This window comes from Diabrotica virgifera, chromosome 3, assembly GCF_917563875.1.
Source record: "Diabrotica virgifera virgifera chromosome 3, PGI_DIABVI_V3a".
NCBI lineage: Eukaryota > Metazoa > Arthropoda > Insecta > Coleoptera > Chrysomelidae > Diabrotica > Diabrotica virgifera.
In genome coordinates this window covers 265,427,204-265,448,920 of record NC_065445.1, presented here as the reverse complement: position 1 = coordinate 265,448,920, position 21,717 = coordinate 265,427,204, and the positions used below count along the sequence as shown (strand labels likewise).

The window sequence follows — 21,717 nt, the reverse complement described above, 5'->3', positions numbered from 1 at the left end:
GGACATATGGACAAGGATAAGGGTATTAAAGTCCTCTTTTGTTTATAATGGTCATGTATCTTCTTCTTTTGCCCTTTAATTCGTCCAATTTTGAAGATAGGCACCCCCAGTTTCCTCCATTCGCTTCTGTTTAGTGCTTTCTGTTTCCAGTGCGTTCCTCCTATCTATTTAATGTCGTCTCCCCATCTCATCTGGGGCCGTCCTCTTGCTCTCTTTCCTGTCCATGGTCTCCATTTTTGTATCGTGCTATTCCGCCTATTGTCCGTTTGTCTAGCGTTATGACCTGCGAAGCTCCATTTTAGCCTGGCTATATGTTGGCCTACGTCTTTGACTTTTGTTCTATTTCTGACCCAGTTGTTTTGCTTTTTATCTGTCAATTTTACTCCTAACATTGCTCTCTCCATAGCTCTTTGTGTCTTCATTATTTTATCCATGTTTGGCATGCGTATGTGAGAATTGGGAGTATGCACTGGTCAAACACTCTTGTTTTAAGTATTGTTGTATTTTTTTTTTATTCTTTAGGACCCATTTTAATTTTCCAAATCCTGCCCAGGCCAATCTGACCCTTCTTTTTACCTCCGCTGTTTGGTTTTCCTTATTTATTTTTATCATCTGTCCCAAATATATATAATCATTAACCGCTTCTATTGTGGTGTCGTTTAGTATTACGTTTCTATTGTCTTGTGTGTTTGTCATTGTTTTTGTTTTGGCAAAATTCATTTTTAGACTTATTTGTTCGGATTCATTTGTCATGGTCATGTACACTTTAATAAAAAATACGAAAGTTCAAACCAGAAATTTTCATGTTGTTCTGAAGCTATTTTCTTGTGGCATTTTTACAATTTTAACTATTTATAATGGGAAATAAGCCACAATATTATTAAAATAAAAATCATTTTTTAATAATATTGTGGCTTATTTCCCATTATAAATAGTTAAAACAGAAATCTTCAACATATAGTAGGATACAAAAACCTAAATGCAATAAAGATCAACTCCCTTCTATTCGCTGATGATAGAGTTTTAATATCAGACAGACAAAAAAGGTATACAGAATTTAAAAATGGAGGGGACTCTCAATAAAACAAAACTTATGATAATAAATGAAGATGAGAAAACAGAAAGGAATACCAGTATAATAGTAAGGGAACAAGTAATAGAACAAGTATCTACTTACGAATATTTGGGAAATATAATAAGAGGGAACAAAGGACATGGCAATAAGTAATAAACTGAAGAAAGCTACTAATGTGTATTACTCTTTAAATAATACAATTTTTGGGAAATCAGAAATATACAACAAAATTAAACTCAGAGTATATAACAGCATAGTAAATCCGATAACGACATGTTGGGCGGAAACATGGATTGTACAAAAGAAACATGAATCAGTGATAAACGCGACCGATATGAAATACATGAGAATAATACCTGTAGTTACGAAGTTTGAAAGATCCAGAAATGAAGATATAAGGAGAGAGCTGGAGCAAGATACATGAATATAAGGGATATGAATAACCTGTCAACCAATAGACGCACATGGAAGAAATGGATAAGAGAAGGAACACTACATCCGACTCCCTGAAGGGTACTAAGGGGTAAAAGAAAGGAGAAGAAAGTCTCTTATTACTTATATTACCTGTCGGTAAAACTCTGTCGGTTTTTGTGTTTGTTGTTGTTCTGTTTTAGTTCATATCTATTAACTTAGTAATTAAGAAGTTCATGATTTTTAAAGTTCGCAATAAAAAAATTAAAACGCAATTTTTTTAATTAAAAAGTGCATCACTGTTTAAGCATGCCATAAAAGCATTTGTTAATTAAATCTATATCGTAGATTAACAATTTTCATGTCACAAGGACAGCAATATCATTTAATATGAGTCTATAATGTAGTGAATACTTTAAAACGCATTAGGTCTTAAAAGTATATAAATATAAATACGTTTTATTACCAGGGTTATCACTATTTTAGGTATTGTTGATATTTGTTCGTGATTCATATTTATGATATTCCCATGAATTGTTTATATGTTAATATAATTAAGGTGGTTTCTTATGAATGTGATTACGTAATGATAAAGAAGAAATTACTAGAAAATAATAAGTCCTAATAACCCTAGAAATAACAGGGTATTTAACGTAAAATAAGTACAAGGTTTACTAAGTAATTTCAGTTATCGTTTGCTAAAGATAACCTCATGATCCTTTTATTTATACCAAATAATAAAAATATGATTAAACAAAAAAGTGGCAAGACCATGAAACTTTTACAAGTACCTAATTGTTTTGTGTTTTTTTCTTTTTAATTTTAGTTAGCCACAAGTTATACTGTTTAAAAGAGGCGATCGTAACAATTATTGCTAAAACCATAAAGCAACACCTATATAAAATATATTTTAAAATTATATAGCAAAAACAAAAACAATGACAAACAGACTACCCTAGACAGCAACCGATATCATCTACCTAGACCTTATGAAACAAAATTACAATAGAAAGAGCCATGGACCATGGAAAGGGCAATCTTAGGTATATAGACCAGGGCGCGTCTGTAAAAATATTAGTACATTTGGACGTTAAGAGGTGACTCTATTTTTTTAATAATAATTAAGTTATCCCCCCACTCAGAATGGTCCGGAACATTGTATAAATAATCAAAATGTCAAACAATTAAGGAAAAAGTCGATTTTTTCTTCGTTTTTTGATTATAACTTTAAAAGTATTCATTTCCGAGAAAAGTTGTACTAACATAAAAGTTAAGTAATTAAATTTCCTATAATATGACATTAGTTAAAAATTTTAAAAATTGTTACCCTTGTTGCAAAATAGTAATAATTGCGAAAAAACCATAAAAAACAAGTATTTGCATTTTACGTTTTTCAACCATTTATTCTACACTTAGGACCTTCATATTTCACCCAGAAAAACTATACGCTATAATAAAACAATACTGTACATTTCATTAAGGTCGGTTTAATAGATTTTGCAAAATAAATTTTGCAATCCAGCTTTCGCAAAAAAAATTTATTTTTTCAAAATGTTGCAGGACTGAAAATAAAGCAGACAGCAAGTTGAATTTTTTTACACGTAGCAAAATACTGTTCCTTTCATTTGTAATTTGCAAAATTAAAATCGGGTAACTATCACGGCGTCAGGAATTTTTTAAATAAACAATAATTTTTGGAGCCTCGCGCAGGATAGCGGATAGTTTGCTCTGATTGGGCATTCCAGTGACCTTTGATAATGATTAATAAATTTTAATTTATTTTTAGTACATTTCGACATAAATAAATAAATTTGTTGTTGGTGCCACCATTGGAAATACAGAATTTAAAGTTGTTGGTGTTCCGGACACGGAAAGTAAGTAAGTAATAAATTTGTTTATTGCAAAAAAAACACATACTCTGCCCTTTGAAATAACAATTTTTTTTAGCAAAAACTTTCTTTGTTCACATATTTTAACTTAGATAATAAAAGTTTATTATTTTTAAACATATGCAATTGTTTAAACAATATTTCACAAACAATAATCAAATTAGTTTGATTTTTGTCGAATTAAAATACTAAAATACAACAAAATATAGAGTAAGAAAATAATATATTAGATAAAGATTGGAAGAAATTTTGATGGAAATCAACTTGTGTGAATCGAACACTGCTGTCCTGCGCATAGCACCAAAAATTAATGTTTATTTAAAAAAAATCCTGACGCCGTGGTAAATAATCGATTTTAATTTTGCAAATTGAAAATGAAAGGTACTGTATTCTTCTGTATGTAAAAAAAATTCAACTTGCTATCTGCTTTATTTTCAGTCCTGCAACATTTTGAAAAAATTAATTTTCTTTGCGAAAGTTGGATTGCAAAAATTTATTTTGCAAAATCTTCTGAATCGATCTTAATGAAATTTACAGTATTGTTTTATTATATCATAAAGTATTTCAGGGTAAAATATAAAGGCCCTAAGTCTAGCATAAATGGTTTAAAAGCGTAAAATTCGAATACTTGTTTTTTTATGGTTTTTTCGCAATTATTGCAATTTTGCAACAAGGTTGACAATTTTTAAAATCTTTAGCCAATCCTATATTATAGGAAATTTAATTACGCAACTTTTATGTTAGCGTAACTTTTCTCGGAAGTGAATACTTTGAAAGTTATAATCAAAAAATAAAGAAAAAATCGATTTTTTCCTTCATTTTTTGAAATTTTGATTATTTAAGCAATGTCCAGGACCTCTTTGAGTGGGAGGATATCTTAATTATTATTATAAGAAGTTAATTCTAAGCAATTTCTGCAAACAAATATGAGTCACCTCTCAACGTCCATCTCAAAACAGATGCGCTCTGGACTAATACGACTGTCAAATATAATACGGAACAATTGGCTAAGATCAAAAACAAAAGTCGAGGATATTTCAACAAAAATTGACACTCAAATAGAGCTTTACAGGCCACATAGCTAGATAAAAAGACCAACGTTGGAACGTCATAATACAACACTGGAGACCTTACAAAGGTAGGCGACCAAGAGGAGGACCACAATATGAGATGCAAATATAAGTTAATGAATATTATAGAAATATGGAATGTAAAGTAAGTAAAGCACAGAATAAACTTTATTGTATCGGAAATATAAAAACTTGACATGTATATTGTGGAATTTACAGAACAAAAGAAAAAGGAAGTAGTACTATTATTTTTTTCTTTGTTTGGTACATACCTTCATAAATGTAGTGGCGTACCAAAGGAGGAGCGAGCAAGAAGAAGTACCAGTTTAATAAAGATAGTACTAAAAAATAAAATTACAAACTACGAAATGATCAATGAAAATATCTTAACAGTGAATATCAAACTTTATCAGTATAATACCTTGGTATGTATGCCATGAGATCCTCAATGAAACTGTCAATAGGTACAACTAGGAAGATCTTGATGGGCTACTTTAACAGCCAGACAGGACAATTACCTAAAAGTAATACGGTATAGAAACAAATATCAGTAAAAACAAAAAAAAAATATATCATCCAACTAGATAAGGTCGACGAAAGCTGGGCAAAAATTAAAGCAAACATCTTAGAATCATCAGCCAAACAAGCTCTGAGCGGAAGAAAGATAAATAAAAGTAAGTCTCCCCAAAGCTAAAAACTCTGTAGTTCTGTGGAGAGGCGAAAGAAACATGCAAGGAAAAGACAAAGCTTACCTGAAATACATATCAAATAAAACAAAACAAGTGTACCAAGATTACAAGACAATTAAAAAAGAAAAATAAAAACAAGCACTGGGTACCTACACTTCTAAAAAAACTGGAGCATGCTTTTTATTGTTTACAAAATGAAATTTGGCGCTTTATAAGAGGTGAATGCCAACAATTAACATAAACGAAGAAATTCACATAAGCAAGCATGAAGTACAAAAAATACCCCAAAAACTAAAGAACAGAAAACTGGTAAAGTAAGGTAAAGATGGGATATTTGAGAGATTAGGAATGTAACTCCTTAAATAATTTATCATTCAAATTCCAATCTGAAGTTCTTTTTTATTGCTGTAATTTTGTTATAGTCAGGCCTCATTCCTTCTTTGCCAAAGATATTCCCCAAAATTTCTTACTTCATTAACCATATTCTGGATCTTTTTCTCAATAAATCTAATATTTAGCTGTCTGGCCCTATCAATGACTATTTTTAAACGAACTGAAAAGTCTCAGATACCGAATCCACCGTTATAATAAAAATTAAAATGGTAAATAATTATTTAAATATGAATTAAACTTTTCTTGTTGGAAATTCTTTCTGGTACATCCTTAATTTGCGACTTTTACAAGTTATAAGACAAAAGACGACGAATATAGAAAACAAAAAGGACTTTACTATATGCAGTCACATTCCGTTTTCATTCGTCTAGGAAAAAACAGAAACAAACTTACTAGTATCTACTCAAATCTGAGTAAAGATAGAATTGCTCCACTGTTTTCCCAAAAACAAACAAATCATAAAAGTAAACTAAGAACTCTCGCAAATCACCAAAATTTTCCTGATTTATTTTTTCAAAAAAAAAATTATATATGTACACTATTGATTTCCACGATTTTCACTGTATTCCTTCACTCAACCATTCTCTCCAGTTCTTTCTGTTTTGCCAGTCCCCTTCCTGTAGATTTCTTCTTTCCATTGCTTCGTCAAATTCATCTCTACAAGATCTTCAGGGTCTGCATCTCTTCAGAGCCGCGTTTAGGTCAATTGACGCCCTAGGCAATTCTCTAGTAGCCGCCCATTAAACATGTACCATTTTTGCGAAAAAAACTTGCAGAAATTTTTATTTAAATAAGAATACACTAAAAATGAATTCAAACTACGATCAAAAATGAATAACCATTTTCAATTTCGTTGCAAAACGAAAATACAGCCGAACCATATTCCAGTCCAATCAGAGAGTGCTGCAAGCACCTCTACCGGTTTCGAAACTTATTAGTCTCTCATCAGGAGGCACATATGCTGCTCTCCCCGATCCAACCAAAACAAACCCCAGCGTGCAGTCCCGAATTGCAACGAACGAAATGGCATAGATGCCCTAGCGGCAACTGCTAACAAAAGACTAAGTTTTCACTCTAATGGCATATAACATATCCCACCAGAATGAAAACAATGGGAACCTTCTCTGGTTACACCTCCGAGGCTTCTACAATTTGCAAGCCATACGGATGCTGAGCCTAAGGAAGATGAGGGAATTCTACAATTTACAATTCACGTCACATCTGCTCAGCGCGGTAAAGTTCCAACGAGACTGGTTCCCTTCATACTCCACACAGAGTAAATGTAAATCAAAAATGAATAACCATTTTCAATTTCGTTGCAAAACGAAAATACAGCCGAACCATATTCCAGTCCAATCAGAGAGTGCTGCAAGCACCTCTACCGGTATCGAAACTTATTAGTCTCTCAGCAGGAGGCACTTATGCTGCTCTCCCCGATCCAACCAAAACAAACCCCAGCGTGCAGTCCCGAATTGCAACGAACGAAATGGCATAGATGCCCTAGCGGCAACTGCTAACAAAGGCATCTAGGGCATCTATGCCATTTCGTTCGTTGCAATTCGGGACTGCACGCTGGGGTTTGTTTTGGTTGGATCGGGGAGAGCAGCATATGTGCCTCCTGATGAGAGACTAATAAGTTTCGAAACCGGTAGAGGTGCTTGCAGCACTCTCTGATTGGACTGGAATATGGTTCGGCTGTATTTTCGTTTTGCAACGAAATTGAAAATGGTTATTCATTTTTGATTTACATTTACTCTGTGTGGAGTATGAAGGGAACCAGTCTCGTTGGAACTTTACCGCGCTGAGCAGATGTGACGTGAATTGTAAATTGTAGAATTCCCTCATCTTCCTTAGTCTCAGCATCCGTATGGCTTGCAAATTGTAGAAGCCTCGGAGGTGTAACCAGAGAAGGTTCCCATTGTTTTCATTCTGGTGGGATATGTTATATGCCATTAGAGTGAAAACTTAGTCTTTTCAAACTACGATGTTTATATACCTATAATAGAAAAAATTGTCATTCTTCATTGAAAAAACTTCTTTTCAAAAAAAGACTTTTCAAAAAAATTGTTCTTGACAAAATCGACGAATTGTTAACACGCTTTTGAGTCATACTTACTGGGAAAATATTTTTAATTCTTGATATTTTCGAAAATGACCTTTCAGCGGACACGTTGGCAACAAGGAAACACAAATAAATGTGCAAAGCAATGTCAAAATTAGGGAAAATAACTTTCAATCCACTTAGTGCAGTCACTGAAGGTTTTCACCTCCGATTTCGTTGAACCTCCATCGATTTTCATGAAAATTGGTCAGTAGTAAGAGGATACCTCAAGGAACAAAGGTAACATGATGCCAACTTGCGCTTTTATCGTGGTGGTGAAAACTACCACTTTAAGTGGGGGTGAAAGAAATAATACCATAAATCGATAGAGAGACAAATTCTAAGCCAAATTTGTTATATAAAATTATTAATGTAAATCAATACTTTTTGAGTTATTAAAGATCAAACATTTTATTTTTTCGTAAAAAATGCATGTTTTAAAGCTGTTTTTTACGTATAACTCGAAAACTGTAAGCTTTTACAAAAAAGTTATTATTACCAAAATTCAAGATAACAAAAAGATGAAGACACTCCTCATTTAAAGAACTAAACTAATGTTAATTCAAAGTGAGTTATGGGTAATTGAATGTATATTTTTTCGACGAGTACTTAAATCTAAGTATTCAAGCTTAAATAACGGGAAAACGATGCATTTTATAAAATATACCTACAAAGCACTTGTCAAAATACTTCGGAGTACCTATCAAATGAGCTCCAGTAGAAGTTAATAGCATCACAATTAAGCAAGTTATGATGAAAATAAGAGAACCCTTTAGAACTTTTTAGGAAAAAGTGAAAAATAAAACATACGCCATTTCCACAAATATCAAAATTTATAGTAATCCTTAGAAAGATTTCTTTATAATGGCATAAGTATTGATTTCAACAATTTTGACAGTTTTAGGATGCATATTTTTGAAAAAAAGATGTAATTTAAAAAATCAGAATTTTTAAAATTATCGTAATTTTCATTTTCTTTTGATAATACTTACCTCCAAAAATACTCAATGTACGTAAAAAGTGATAATAGGTATAACCAAATTTTAGTTTTTTCTGAATCTAATATTTTACCTTTTTACTATTTCTTCAGGGTAAAAAATAACTGAGATAGAAACGTTTAAAGCTTAAATTTTGCTGCGAGAACCATGTAGGTAACCGAGGCCATTTAACATTTTATTTTTAAAAAGGTAAGGGATTTAAATGATTAAATTCAACGTTGTTTAATAGCCATTAAAATTAAATTTCAGATGGTTTTTAGGCAAACCCGATATCGTAAAAATTAACGGATTTAAAATTAAATTAAAAAAAACAATAACTTTTTTGGAAAAAATTTTAAAAGATAAATTTTGAAAAATATTTGGTGCATAAATTCTAATGCTATCAACTTGTTTGGAGGCTCATTTGATATATATTTCTAAGTACTTTGACAAATGTTTAATAAAGTTATGTTATAAATGCATCCTGTTCCCGTTATTTAAGCTTGAATAAGTACTTAGATTTGGGTACTCGCCAAAAAAATATAAATTCAGTTACCTATAACTCACTTTTAGTTAACATTAACAGGTTTTTCCAGTACGGAGTTTATTTCGTTTTCTATTAGCTTTAATTTTGGTAATAATACTTTTTGAAGATATTCTTCTTTAGCGGCGAATCGATTGAGGGTAAAATTTGATTGATCCGCGCGCATCCGCACACCGACAGTGTGGTATTAGTTGTTATACGGTCTCTGATTGGGTGTTGAAATTTTGAAATGATCTGTCAATAAATTGTTCAATATGGAGGTTATCGGTAAACAAAAATATTGTATAATATTAGTTTTTATTTATGTGTGGACAGAAATAAAATCAAATTTATAATTATAGTGACTTTTTAAATAGTTTTGAAAAGCCGCAGGTACGTAATTCTAAATGTTTCAGTTGGAAATACCTAATAGTTTCAATACCTATCTATTTGGAAAATGTAAACAAAATAATGTAGTTACCTATTAGTAGGCAATGCTTTAATTTACATAATCTGATTACGAACAAACTTTCTACAAATCTTCATCTCATATATCGTTTTCTTACTCTATATTTTGTTGTATTTTATTTCGACAAAAATCAAACTAATAATTTTATTAAATTCATATAAATTTATGGTGTAAACGTTTAGTTTGTGTATATTCCCACATGACGTATACGAGAGTTTGGTGCAGTTTGAAATGGCGTCAACTTTCGTACGGCGCGGTAGACGTGAAGTCGGTTCAAGCACCAAGCAAGTTATTATTTTTTTATTTTTTTTTATAGATTCTATTATTGTAAGTATATTATTATATAATTTTTGAAGATATTCTTCTTTTTTGAAAGTGGTAGATAAGAAAGTTAGTTTGATTTTTAAATAAAATAAGTACAAATAACCTTTTAAGTATATTTACTTCGTTTAAATTACCTATTATATAATAGAAGAATATCTTCTTACGTGCGTACAAAGTACACACATTATTTTTGTGTAAAATCTTATAGTTTTTGAGTTATTTATGAAAAATCGGTAAAAAACGATCACGGTCACGAAAAATTAAAATTTTTTATCTTTAATAACTCAAAAAGTATTGATTTATTTTAATAACTTTATGTAACAAATTTTGCTTAAAATTTGTCATTCTATCGAATTTCTAATAAATTTCTAATTTTCAGGGGATATTTCTAATAAAATAGTTTTAGTCCCGAGAAGAGGTGGCATCCACCCCCAGGGTAAAAGCGCAAGTTGACACCATGTCACGTTTGTTCCTTGAGATATCCTCTAATCACTCACCAATTTTCATGCAAATCGATAAAGGTTCAACGAAATCGGAGGTAATAGCTCATATCCACCTTCAGTGACTGCACTAACTCTTCTTTAAATATTAAGATATGTCAATTGGTGATTTTATTGTGGTATCCGAATGACCCTTTAAGTGAATGCATTTATGTATGAATGATGTATCTTGGTCGTCTTTATTTTGTATCAGATTTTCAGCTTCTTTAGTAATTTCTTCATTGCTTAATTTTGGCAAATCTGTTAATAACACGAAAACGTTGATAAATAAGTCGATATGATTCCAGACGTCTATTCAGGTCTCTTATCAGAGTGTCGATTATAACATAGAATGTGTGGATTTTCATCTCATCACTAGCTGAATAGTTTAGTGCAGCGGTTCCCAACCTTTTTTCACTGCCGTACCCCTTGAGATAAATGTATTTCAAATTGTACCCCCAAGAAAAAAAAAGTTGCAAGAACATTAATCATGGAAAGTAAATATTTACGCAAGAGTTTTTTTTTATCTTTTATTTGACAATAAAGTTATTGTTCCAAAATTAGGCCTATATATATTTCTAGTAAACTTAGTAAATTCTAAATACCAACTGTAAAAAATAATAACAAAGTAAATACAATATTTCTTATCACAAAAACATACTAGAATTAGCAAATAAGTTTATTGAAAAAAAAAATAAATCAAAATTATTCTTAAAACAAGTCAAAACTGTTTTAGTGTGACCCTTGGGCCTGTTTTGTTGCACATAATATTTTGAAATCAATATCAAAGGTTGATAAATACACTCTTAAATCAGGACTTGCATTTAGCTTATTCCTATACTTATTCTTAATGAAATCATAGGAAGAGAACGATCTCTCAACTAGTTCTGTGTTTGTAAAAGGAAGTAAAACCAGAAGGGCTTTTGTGGCTAAGGGTCCATATTCATCCCTAATGCTCACCCAGAATTGTCCAAGGGGTTTCTTCTTGAACTCGGATTTCAAGGAGGAGTCACTTAAAAGTTCTAGGAGCTTTTCCATCTCATGAACGGTCAATGTAGCAGTCTTGACGTTTTCTTCATTGAAAGGATCTGCAATCCAGTTCTCTCCGTCACCTCGTTTAGGAAAATACTTTCTAAAAGAGTCCTTCAGGTTTGTCAAATGTGTCACTATTTGATGTTTCACTTTGTCAGATATGGGCAGATTATTATCACTCAAGAAATCATGAAGCGTGCCAAAAACTTCAGCTTGATTGTTTTGAATACAGGTTTTCCAAAAATCAATTTTCTTCAGCATGGATTCAATTTTGTCAGCAACTTTGAATACTGTAATTGAGCTGTTCTGTAACTCTAAGTTGAGTTTATTGGTCTGAGAAAAAATGTCAGCTAAATAAGCAAGCTTTTGAAGCCAGTCACTATCATGAAACTTGGAGGCTAAATAAAAAGGAGGTTCTCCAAAAAATACTTGCAGTTCATGTCTGAGCTCAAAAAGTCTTGTAAGAACCTTCCCGCGAGATAGCCACCTTACTTCCTTGTGCAAAAGCAACGTGGAGTGATTGCCACCCATACCTTCACAAAGCACTTTGAACAGTCTGGAGTTTGTTGCATTGGCTTTAACAAAGTTGACTACTTTAACTGCTTCATTGAGAACATCATTCAAAGAAGACGGCAACTTTTTGGCTGCAAGACTCTGTCTGTGGATGCAACAATGGCTCCATGCTACGTGGGGGGCCACTTCTTTTACGCGCCCTTGAAGACCGATATATATATATATATATATATATATATATATATATATATATATATATATATATATATATATATATATATATATATATATATATATATGCCAGACATTGATTTTCCTCCGTCAGTGCATATACGACACAATTTACCCCAGTCTATTTCTTTTTCACAGAAGTAGCTATAAATCACATTGAACACATCTTCCCCTGTAGTACGCTCAGTTAATGCATGGCACAGCAACAGATTTTCTTCAAACTCCTTGTTGGGATTTACATACCTTGCATTAACAAGTAAGATTGTTAGGGCAGCAATGTCCGTACTTTCATCAACTTGGATGGAAAAAAAATCACTGTCTTTTAATTGCTGAACAACTTTTTCTTTAATGTACTTAGAAATGTCTTGAATTCGCCGTGAAACTGTTATGTGTTGTTTGACAGCGGGATGGAGTTCACCTTACGAACAAAGTCCTGACCAAACATACACTGAACAGCATCTTTTATACAAGGGGCTATCAAATCCTCACCTATTGTGTGGTTTTTACCGCTTTTTGCAATATGGTAGCTAATTTTGAAAGAGGTTTCCACAGCATTTTCATTATCTCTATTAACTGATGCGAAATAAGAAGAAACCACGCCATCTTTCCCATAATTTTTTGAAAGTCGTTCAAAATAGGTAATTTCTTTATTTTTGTGCTGGGCGTCTTTGGATTCAAGGTGGCGCAAAAGTAAGGAAGGTTTCATGCTACCATTACCTAAAACTTCTCTACAAACAACACATAGTGGGTTTTTACTTTCCTCCTCTCCAGTAAACGAAAAGCCATATTTCAAGTACTCATTTGAATATTTTCGTTTCTTTGAGGAAGTTCCAGTACTAGTACTAGATTTCTGAGGTTTACTATCACTGGTACTCACATAAGAAGAATGTTCTGCTGCTGAGTCCCGGGACGTACTAGGCTTGCTAAGCACTTGACTTGCCGGATCAGTCTGATTTGTTTTAAGCGATCCAGTTTTTAACCACTTTTCCATCTTCTTGATTACAGTTAAATCGTTTACAAATCAGTCAAAAACTAACACGCACAATAAGCAAGTAAAAAGTAAACTGAACATAAAATCACGTAACTTACGACAAACACATAAAGTCCGCCATTACCAAATATTTTCGGCGTACCCCCAACCAGGTCGTTGCGTACCCCTAGGGGTACGCGTACCCCAGGTTGGGAACCGCTGGTTTAGTGCATCATCGGCCCCCTCGTCAAATTGAATTTCTCTTTCTTATTTCTTTATATGTTTTATTTGGGCACAATTTTTTGGCTTCCTTGCGGTAAAGTAATTTGAAAGAGATACTCTTTAATGACAGAATTTAGATTCATAATTTTTATATACAAATATTTTTTACAGTATTTTTATAGGCAATTTATAGGCAACTGCCTATATTTCCTAATAGATAAAGCAGCCCTGCATCTCTTCCTTTATTTTCAAAAAAATCTGAACATAATTGGCAATGTGTTAAGTAAATTTATATGCTCCAAATAGTGTGCGAAAAGTAGGCACACAACTACTTGATTCATTCTCTAATTCTACTTGATAAAATACATCCTTGATGTCAAATAAAGTAAAAGTTGATAGATTTATTAATTCTGATCTTATTTCATTAAGCGTTGTTGGTGTAGCATAATATTCTTTTTCTAAGGCCAAATTGAAAATTTTTGGATCTAAACATAACCTTAGGAATTGCGCAAAACAAAATTAAAATAAGCAGATAATTTTAAAACAATAAAAAAATAGAGAGACGAAAAACTTCAATCAAATGGTAAATATTTGTTTAATAATTCCCTCCAAAAATACTTTTTATAAATATGTATTCCCGTTTATTGCTTCTAAGAATAAGCTGACGAGTTTTTCTTGGTTTAAAATTACAAATATTTAAATTATATTCACAGATATGATTCAAAACATTAACAAAGAAGTTAAGTTGGGCAAATACTTGTCTCGGAAAAACTAATGTTACCTAAAAATGTTTTCTATTTCTAAGAAACGCGATTCTATAAATAAACCCCGCTCCCACAAAAAATCGCGATCAATCTATCGTATGCACAAACACGCAACAAGAAAAATATTTCAACATACCTAATCCACAAAATACTTGTCAAAATCTTGCAGACGTACTGGCAGACGAATAAAAATATAGAAACACAATGCAGTCACAAAATTATTCAACTATTCAAACCAACGACACGAGACGACCGACCACTGACTGTCACTGTCTTTTAATTTAATTTTCTTTTTGCTTTACAGCGCATTTTGGACGCGTTTACCATGAGTGACGTCATAAACATCATAGTTCCTGCTACCTTGGAACGTTGATTTAAAAGTAAGGGGGCCGCGTGACATAAATGTTATGTTTTGTTGCTAGCTAAGGTATTATTGATGAAGAAATTATAGAAAATAAGTGCTTGAATTAACAGGTCGACTGGAATCTATAGTTCTCAGTTCTCGCGAAAACTATTTTAGTTATATTAGAGCGATATTGTTTGGCCTCACCAATGACATTCAAACTATAATAAATTAAGACATGATTTGTTTTAAAATTTAATTAGATATGTGTATAAATATTATGTACAGGTAGCTATATTTTTTATGTTTTATGGAATTGTGCCATTCCAGTCATAGCTCACTCTTCTTCTTCTTCTAAGGTGCCTTATCAAGTCCCCTTTACGTTGGGGATTATCACAAGGACTATAATATCTACATATTTTGAGCTATTCTGAAGAGTTGTTCGACTCTGATATTCTTCAACCACTGCCACTAGTCTTGTTTTCTACCAATTCTTCTGTGTCCTTCGTTTTTGCTCATCATAATTAGTCGAAGCATAAATTATGACTGTATTAAAAAGAAGTAGTAATGACACTCTTGGCGGCACCTTTGAAGTTTTTGAAGTCTCATTTTTTAGATACAGCCATCTTGTTATCTGTCTGCCGTGATGCCGCGAAAATCACATCGATAAGAGCATAGAAGATCCATCCATCCAATGGCACTACAGCCCAAATCGAGCCTTGGCCTCCTTTAACAAGCTTCTCCAATCATTTCGATTTACCGCTATTCTTTTCCATGAACGCGTTCCCAGGAAGTTCCTGGCATTCTCATCGACTTCGTCTTCCCATCTCTTTTTAGGTCTTCCAACAGGTCTTTTTCCCTGCATTCTTGCATTTAGCAATTTTCTGGGGATTCTATTCTCATGCATGCGGACCACGTGCCCTGCCCACCGTAATCTCTGCAGTTTAGTGTATTGTGCTAGAGTTGGTTCGCTATATTGCTCGTATATTTCTCTATTATACCTAACTCGCCAGTTGTTATTTTCACTTATTGGGCCCAGTATCCTACGTAATATTTTTCTTTCAAACACATCCAATGCATTATCAGATTTCTGTGTCACCACCCATTTTTCACAGCCATAACTTACTATGGGCCTGATTATTGTTTTATAGACCCGGAGTTTCGTTTTCCGGTGTACGTCTCGCGATTTGAATATGTAGCCCATCGCGAAATAGGCTTTATTTGCCAGCACAAGCCTTCTATTTATTTCCGGTTCTTCATTGCTTGCAGCCAGATCCATTCCTAGGTACGTGAATCTATTTACATGTTCTATATCGTCAATAAAGTGTTGTTGCGCCGGTCTATTTGATCTGGTTTGTATGAGTAGTTTTGATTTATTTGTATTTATTGCTAGCCCTACTGCTTCTGCACTCTGTTTCAACTCAACGTAGGTTTCTTCCGCTGCATTCATTGTTCTGCTCATTATGTTAATATCATCTGCGTATGCTGCTAATTGGGTAGATTTGTTTGTAAGTATGTTATTTCCGCTCACCGTCAACCATCTAATTACATATTCAAGAACAGGATTAAAAAGCGTTGGAGCCAGTGCGTCGCCTTGTTTCAGTCCTTGCGTTATCGTAAACGCATCAGTGTCATATACCTTGTTGTATGTTGCATTCACCTGTCCTTGAATACATACCTGTGCTTCTGTTTCTGTCATTGGAAATGGCACTAGTCGTATTAATTTTGATGGTATGCCAAATTCTTCCAATATATTAGGTAGAATTGTTCTATACTATCTATTGAATCAAAGGCTTGTTTAAAATCTACAAAGAGATTGTAAACGTCCATGTCATATTCCCATGCTTTGGCTAGTACTTGTTTAACTGTAAATAGTTGGTCAATGGTAGATCTATTTTGCCTAGACCCTGCTTGATATTCCCCGATGATTTTTTCCGTGAGAGGTTGAAGTCTTCGATTAAGGCTGTTTGTGAATATTTTGTATCCCGAACAAAGTAAAAAGATGCCTCTATAATTCTGACACAACAGTTTGTCTCCTTTTTTATGGCCTTTTTTATGTCTCCTTTAGAGCATAGAAGATACCCAACCCAAAGAATCAGTCCCTGCACATACGAAAGCTTTTCTTCCTTACATCAAAGGTGTTACTGATAAAATCTACAAAATTCTCAAACCACGAGAAAAAAAAAGAAAATATTTAGCCCCATCAAAAACTTTCATCTCTTATCCGATCACTTCGAAGACAACATCCCAAATGAACAACACGAAGTTTATGAAATTCCTTATTCAGACTGCGCCCGATCTTACATAGGCGTAGAATCCAAAATATGATTTATTAACATTCCATATCATCTGTTCACAATGCCGATTCAATTTCAGCTCTAGGCTGACATCATCTTCATACAGGTCACCAAATTCACTTTGAACAGCCCAGAACCATAGCTCCAATCCGCTTGTATTTTTTTTTTTAGCCTTTTTTCTATTCGAAATGTCGAATAAAGGCCTCTCCCATTTCTCGCCATTCATCTCTGTTGTGTGTGAGGCGTTTCCACATTGGTCCTGCGACTCTTCTGATGTCATCGCTCCAGCGCATTTGAGGTCTTCCTCTTGGTCTCTTCGCTTCGTACGGTCGCCAGTTTCCAACTTCCTTGCTCCATCTACCATTTTCGAGACGTTCGTTGTGTCCAGCCCATTTCCATTTTAATTTAGCCGCTTGTTCCACGGCATCCCTTATTTTTGTTTTGTTTCGGGTTGCTTCGTTTGCTTGCCGATCTATTAGTGAGATACCAAGCATCTGTCGTTCCATGGCTCTTTGAGTTTTTCTAATCTTGTCCATGTTCATTTTTGTGAATGTCCAGGTTTGAGCTCCGTAAGTGAGAACGGGAAGGATACAAGAATCGAACACTTTGGTTCGAAGGTATTGTGGTATCTTTTTGTCTTTTAGTATATATGAGAGTTTTCCGAATGCAGCCCATCCCATTCTTACTCGTCTGCTTATTTCGGTAGTTTGATTTTCTTTGTTTACCTTGATATTCTGACCTAGATATATATATATATATATTCTTTTACATGTTCCACTTTTGTTCCTTGGATGGTTATCGTTGGTTGATCATCTTTGTTAGACATTAGCTTAGTTTTGCTCAAGTTCATTTTTAGTCCTTTTTTTAAGGATTCTCTATGAAGCTCATCGATCATCACCTTCAGTTCTTTCCAGCTGTCGGCTATTAGTACCACGTCATCTGCATATCTTAGGTGGTTTAAATACTTTCCATTTATCGAGAGTCCCTTTGTTTCCCAATTTAATGATTTAAAGATGTCTTCAAGTGCGGCAGTAAATAGTTTTGGAGATATAGTGTCTCCTTGTCTTACTCCTCGGTTGATTTTGATTGGCCTAGTTTTCATGTCGTTATCCATCGTGACTACCATTTCAGCATGTTTGTATATATTATGTATTAATATCCTATATCTAGAATCGATTCTGCTATTGACCAGTGCTTCCTCAATAGCCCATACTTCTATGCTGTCAAAAGCTTTTTCGTAATCTATAAATGCTAAGCAGGTTGGTAAGTTGTACTCGTTAACTTTTTCCATTAGGATCTTTAGTGTGTGAAGATGGTCGCATGTACTGAAGCCTTTTCTAAAACCGGCTTGTTCTGCTGGTTGATATACATCGAACTTTGTTGTCAATCTATTTGTAATTATTTTTGTGAATGTTTTATAAAGTTGTGATAGTAGTGATATTGGACGATAATTTTTCAGATCTGTATTGTCACCTTTTTTGTGTATTAAGATTGTGTTAGCAGTATTCCATTCCTTTAGTATGTTTCCTTCAAATAGGCATTTATTGAAAAGTATTTTTAGGTATCTGATAACTTCTTCACCGCCGTCTTTCAGCATTTCTGCCAAAATTCCATCGTTACCCGGTGCTTTATTTCTTTTCATTTCTTTAAGTGCCTTTTTGTATTTCTGCTTCGCTTATTTCGGGCATTAATTCAGAGTTTACGTTTGTTATTTGCCTTTTCAGATTTTGCTTTGAACAGTCGGGGGGATCGTTTTTTGAATGGTATAATTCAGTATAGAAGTTTTCTTCTTCGACTTCGATTTTTCTCTATCACTTCTTCTATATGGTCTTCTTGCTGTTTTCTAATGTCGTCTTTTATCTGTTTTCGTATGGCTCGGTTAAGTTCCTTGTATTCTGTGGTATTTCTTTTGTTTCGTGACAAGAGCTCTCTTCGTTGTTTCAGCATATTCTGCGATTCTGCACTTATTTTGGATTTTTTATTTTTATGACGGGTCGCTATTTCAGAGCTGGTATTCAATAGTTCTTTTGTTATAACTGAGTTAATTTTATTTATGCTGAGTTGTTCTAGATTCAGTGCTTGGGCGGTTTTTAATTTACTAGCATATTTTTCTTTATCGGCTTTTAGCTTTTCTGTATCTATTTGTGTCGTGTTCTTAAAGTTAGTTCTACGTTTGCTATACCCAATTCTTAGTTTAGCTCTAACCATTCTATGATCGCTTCCCAGAGAGACCGAGTTTATTACTGTTACATCTTCTACGATATCTTTCTTGTTACACATGATATAATCAATTTCGTTCCGTGTTTTTCCGTTTGGTGATAACCACGTCCACTTCCTTTGCGGTTTTTTCTTATAAAATGTGTTCATTGCAAAATATTTGTTGCTATGTAGGAAGTTCACAAGGGTTTCTCCTCTATCATTTCTAACACCATAGCCGAATTCACCAATATAGCTTTCAGTTTCTTCTAGTCGTTGTCCGATCTTAGCGTTGAAATCTCCTATTATTAGTGTATAGGTGCTGTGATAGCACGTGTTGGTTTCTATTATTTTCTCGTAGAACTCATCTATCTCTTCATCGGGATGTGTTGAAGTTGGGGCGTACACTTGAATAATTTTTAGGGTGATTTTTTCGTGTATATTCATCATAATCATTGCAATTCTTTCCGAGATTCCCACATATTGTTCTATTCTACTAGCATATTTCTTAGAAACCAGAAATCCTACGCCGTTTAGACTTTGCTCATCGTGCCCTTTGTAATACAAGATGTTACCTGATTGCAATGTTATGCGCTCTTCGCCTTTCCTTTTTACCTCTGCCAGACCAATTATGTCCCAGTTCAGGTCCTTTATTTCTTCTTCTAGCTCATAGATTTTCTCATCTTTGTTTAATGACCTTACGTTGAGTGTTGCTATATTCAAATTTGTAGTTTTTAGCGATTTCTTGCTTCCCCCAGATTCCGTGAAGCTGTCCTTTTTTATAAAGGAGTGGGACTTGCCAACACTGTATGACTTACCCACCTGGGGACCTACTCTTATCGTTTTAGAATTCGCCATAGTTTTGGGGAGGTTATTAGTCTTAAAACACCGCGCTGGCCAGACGTGTTGGTGAGTGTTTAATCAGCCGTCCATTCTGGATCAGACGCTGTTCGTAGCCGCCCACTCTGGATCAGACGCTACAATTTGTGATCCTATACTATCCCTAAAATCAAGGGTTGCCAGCTCCGCCATCTTCGCCGTACCGAAAGTATTCTTCTTCGCCTTGGATGCCGTTCTGGACTTCATCCGTGACCCTGGACAAGGGACCCTTAGCAGGTGCTAGCTTCCCGGGTCAAGAAGCTCCTGGAATCTGCGGGGGGCAGGGATTGATTCACTTTCCCTGTTAGGACTATCCAATAGAATCCATAGGACTCCAAAAGAGTTCCTACCCGCTACCCTAATCAAATCCGCTTGTATAAACCAAGAATTATGATAAGCCATAAAGATCAAAAAACGACTAAATTGGCTTGATCTTGACCTCTCCGAATGAAAACATCGTCCGCTCCACCTACCAACCCCAAGTACCAATGCCCCCATCGGAAATAACAGTGAATTGCATTGTCCAATGTCCAGTGAACAGAGTAGTAGTATCTAGCTGGGGTCCTCGGAGACTGAGACCCCATAAGCCGCGAAGATGATACCAGAGAGGACGTCGAAAACTCGGCCAAGAGAATATGACTGCGGTTCATTCCGACAGCCTAGTGAGTTTAATTTTAATATTAATTCTTGTATTAATATTCATTTTAGCTTTAAGTTTATTATTTGTACTAATCGCAGAAACCTTTCTACATAGGTATACACTTTTTGGCAGTATACAAAGCTTATGTCAAATAGATCGCCTCTTAAAACCCATATCATACTGTTATTCCGGTAAATTCCGTATTACACAACACTAAGCGCAATGGCACAGTCTCCTATTTTTCAGTTTTCATAAATATTTTATCCATTTACATAAAATGTGAGTTAGTTTACTTTTCGTTTTACATTTTTGTTAGCGTTCGCATCATTATTCAATATTTTGGCACAGATCGTGTCGGTTAGAATGCTCCTATTTTTATATCCTCAACATTTGCAGATGCAATGACCGAGATTTGATTCATGCAGTTATTTTTAGTTTTAATATTTATGTTGACAAAGAGGTAGTTTCCTAAAATTTTTGGAAATCTGTTCCGTATTTTAAGTCCTTAGTTATTAAAACATAAATATCAATTTTTTTTAGAACTACAGATGCTTCGCTAAGACACGTTAATGTTGTATGTGTGCAAGGGTGTAGTGGAGTAAAGGCATTATTTCTTTCATATTGCAAATTTTGTTCATATAGGTACAAGAAATATACAGTATGATGCAAATCTATTAAACAAATTCTTTATCTTAGAAATACATTACAGATGACATTTAAAAACAATCTTAACACACGTCAATTTTAATTTGTAAGTAGCCATCAATCGCTATAATATAATATATTATATACAGTTGAGTCTGCGAGTCTTTACCCGTGCGTCATCATTTAAAGCATACGAAATAAGTCGATGATAAGTCGGAAATTGAAATTTACTAAACGCAACAGCAAGTCACTTACTGTCACTTGCTGTTGCGTTTAGTAAATTTCAATTTCCAACTTATCATCGACTTATTTCGTATGCTTTAAATGATGACGCACGGGTAAAGATTCAGAGACTCAACTGTATACTCGTATTATATATTATGTGTTGCACATTACGTCACCAGTGTTGAGGCCCGGACGTAATCAATAATTCTTTTAAATACCAATCGAGGTCACAGCACATCTCATCTGAGAGGTCCTTTAACTCTTCTACATTATTCAGACGACTTTGACGCACTTTGTTTTTCAAATATCCCCATAAAAAGTCTAACGGAGTCACATCAGGGGACCTTGGTGGCCATTCGA

The 21,717-nt window shown here is 33.9% G+C and overlaps 1 protein-coding gene across 6 annotated transcripts in view; it reads right to left on the bottom strand.

Moving 5' to 3' along the window:
- LOC114325814 (FHA domain-containing protein FhaA) overlaps nucleotides 1-14,486 on the bottom strand; it is a 69,116-nt gene extending 54,630 nt beyond the window's left edge. For 5 of the 6 annotated variants that reach the window (XR_003651739.2, XR_007697330.1, XR_003651740.2 and 2 more), the window contains exon 1: nucleotides 14,269-14,485. The gene's annotated coding sequence lies outside the window, so the exon portion shown is untranslated. Of the gene's footprint in view, nucleotides 1-14,268 lie in introns of all 6 variants that reach the window. The other variant, XM_050647360.1, reaches the window with a different exon arrangement.
- Nucleotides 14,487-21,717: the final 7,231 nt, after the last annotated feature.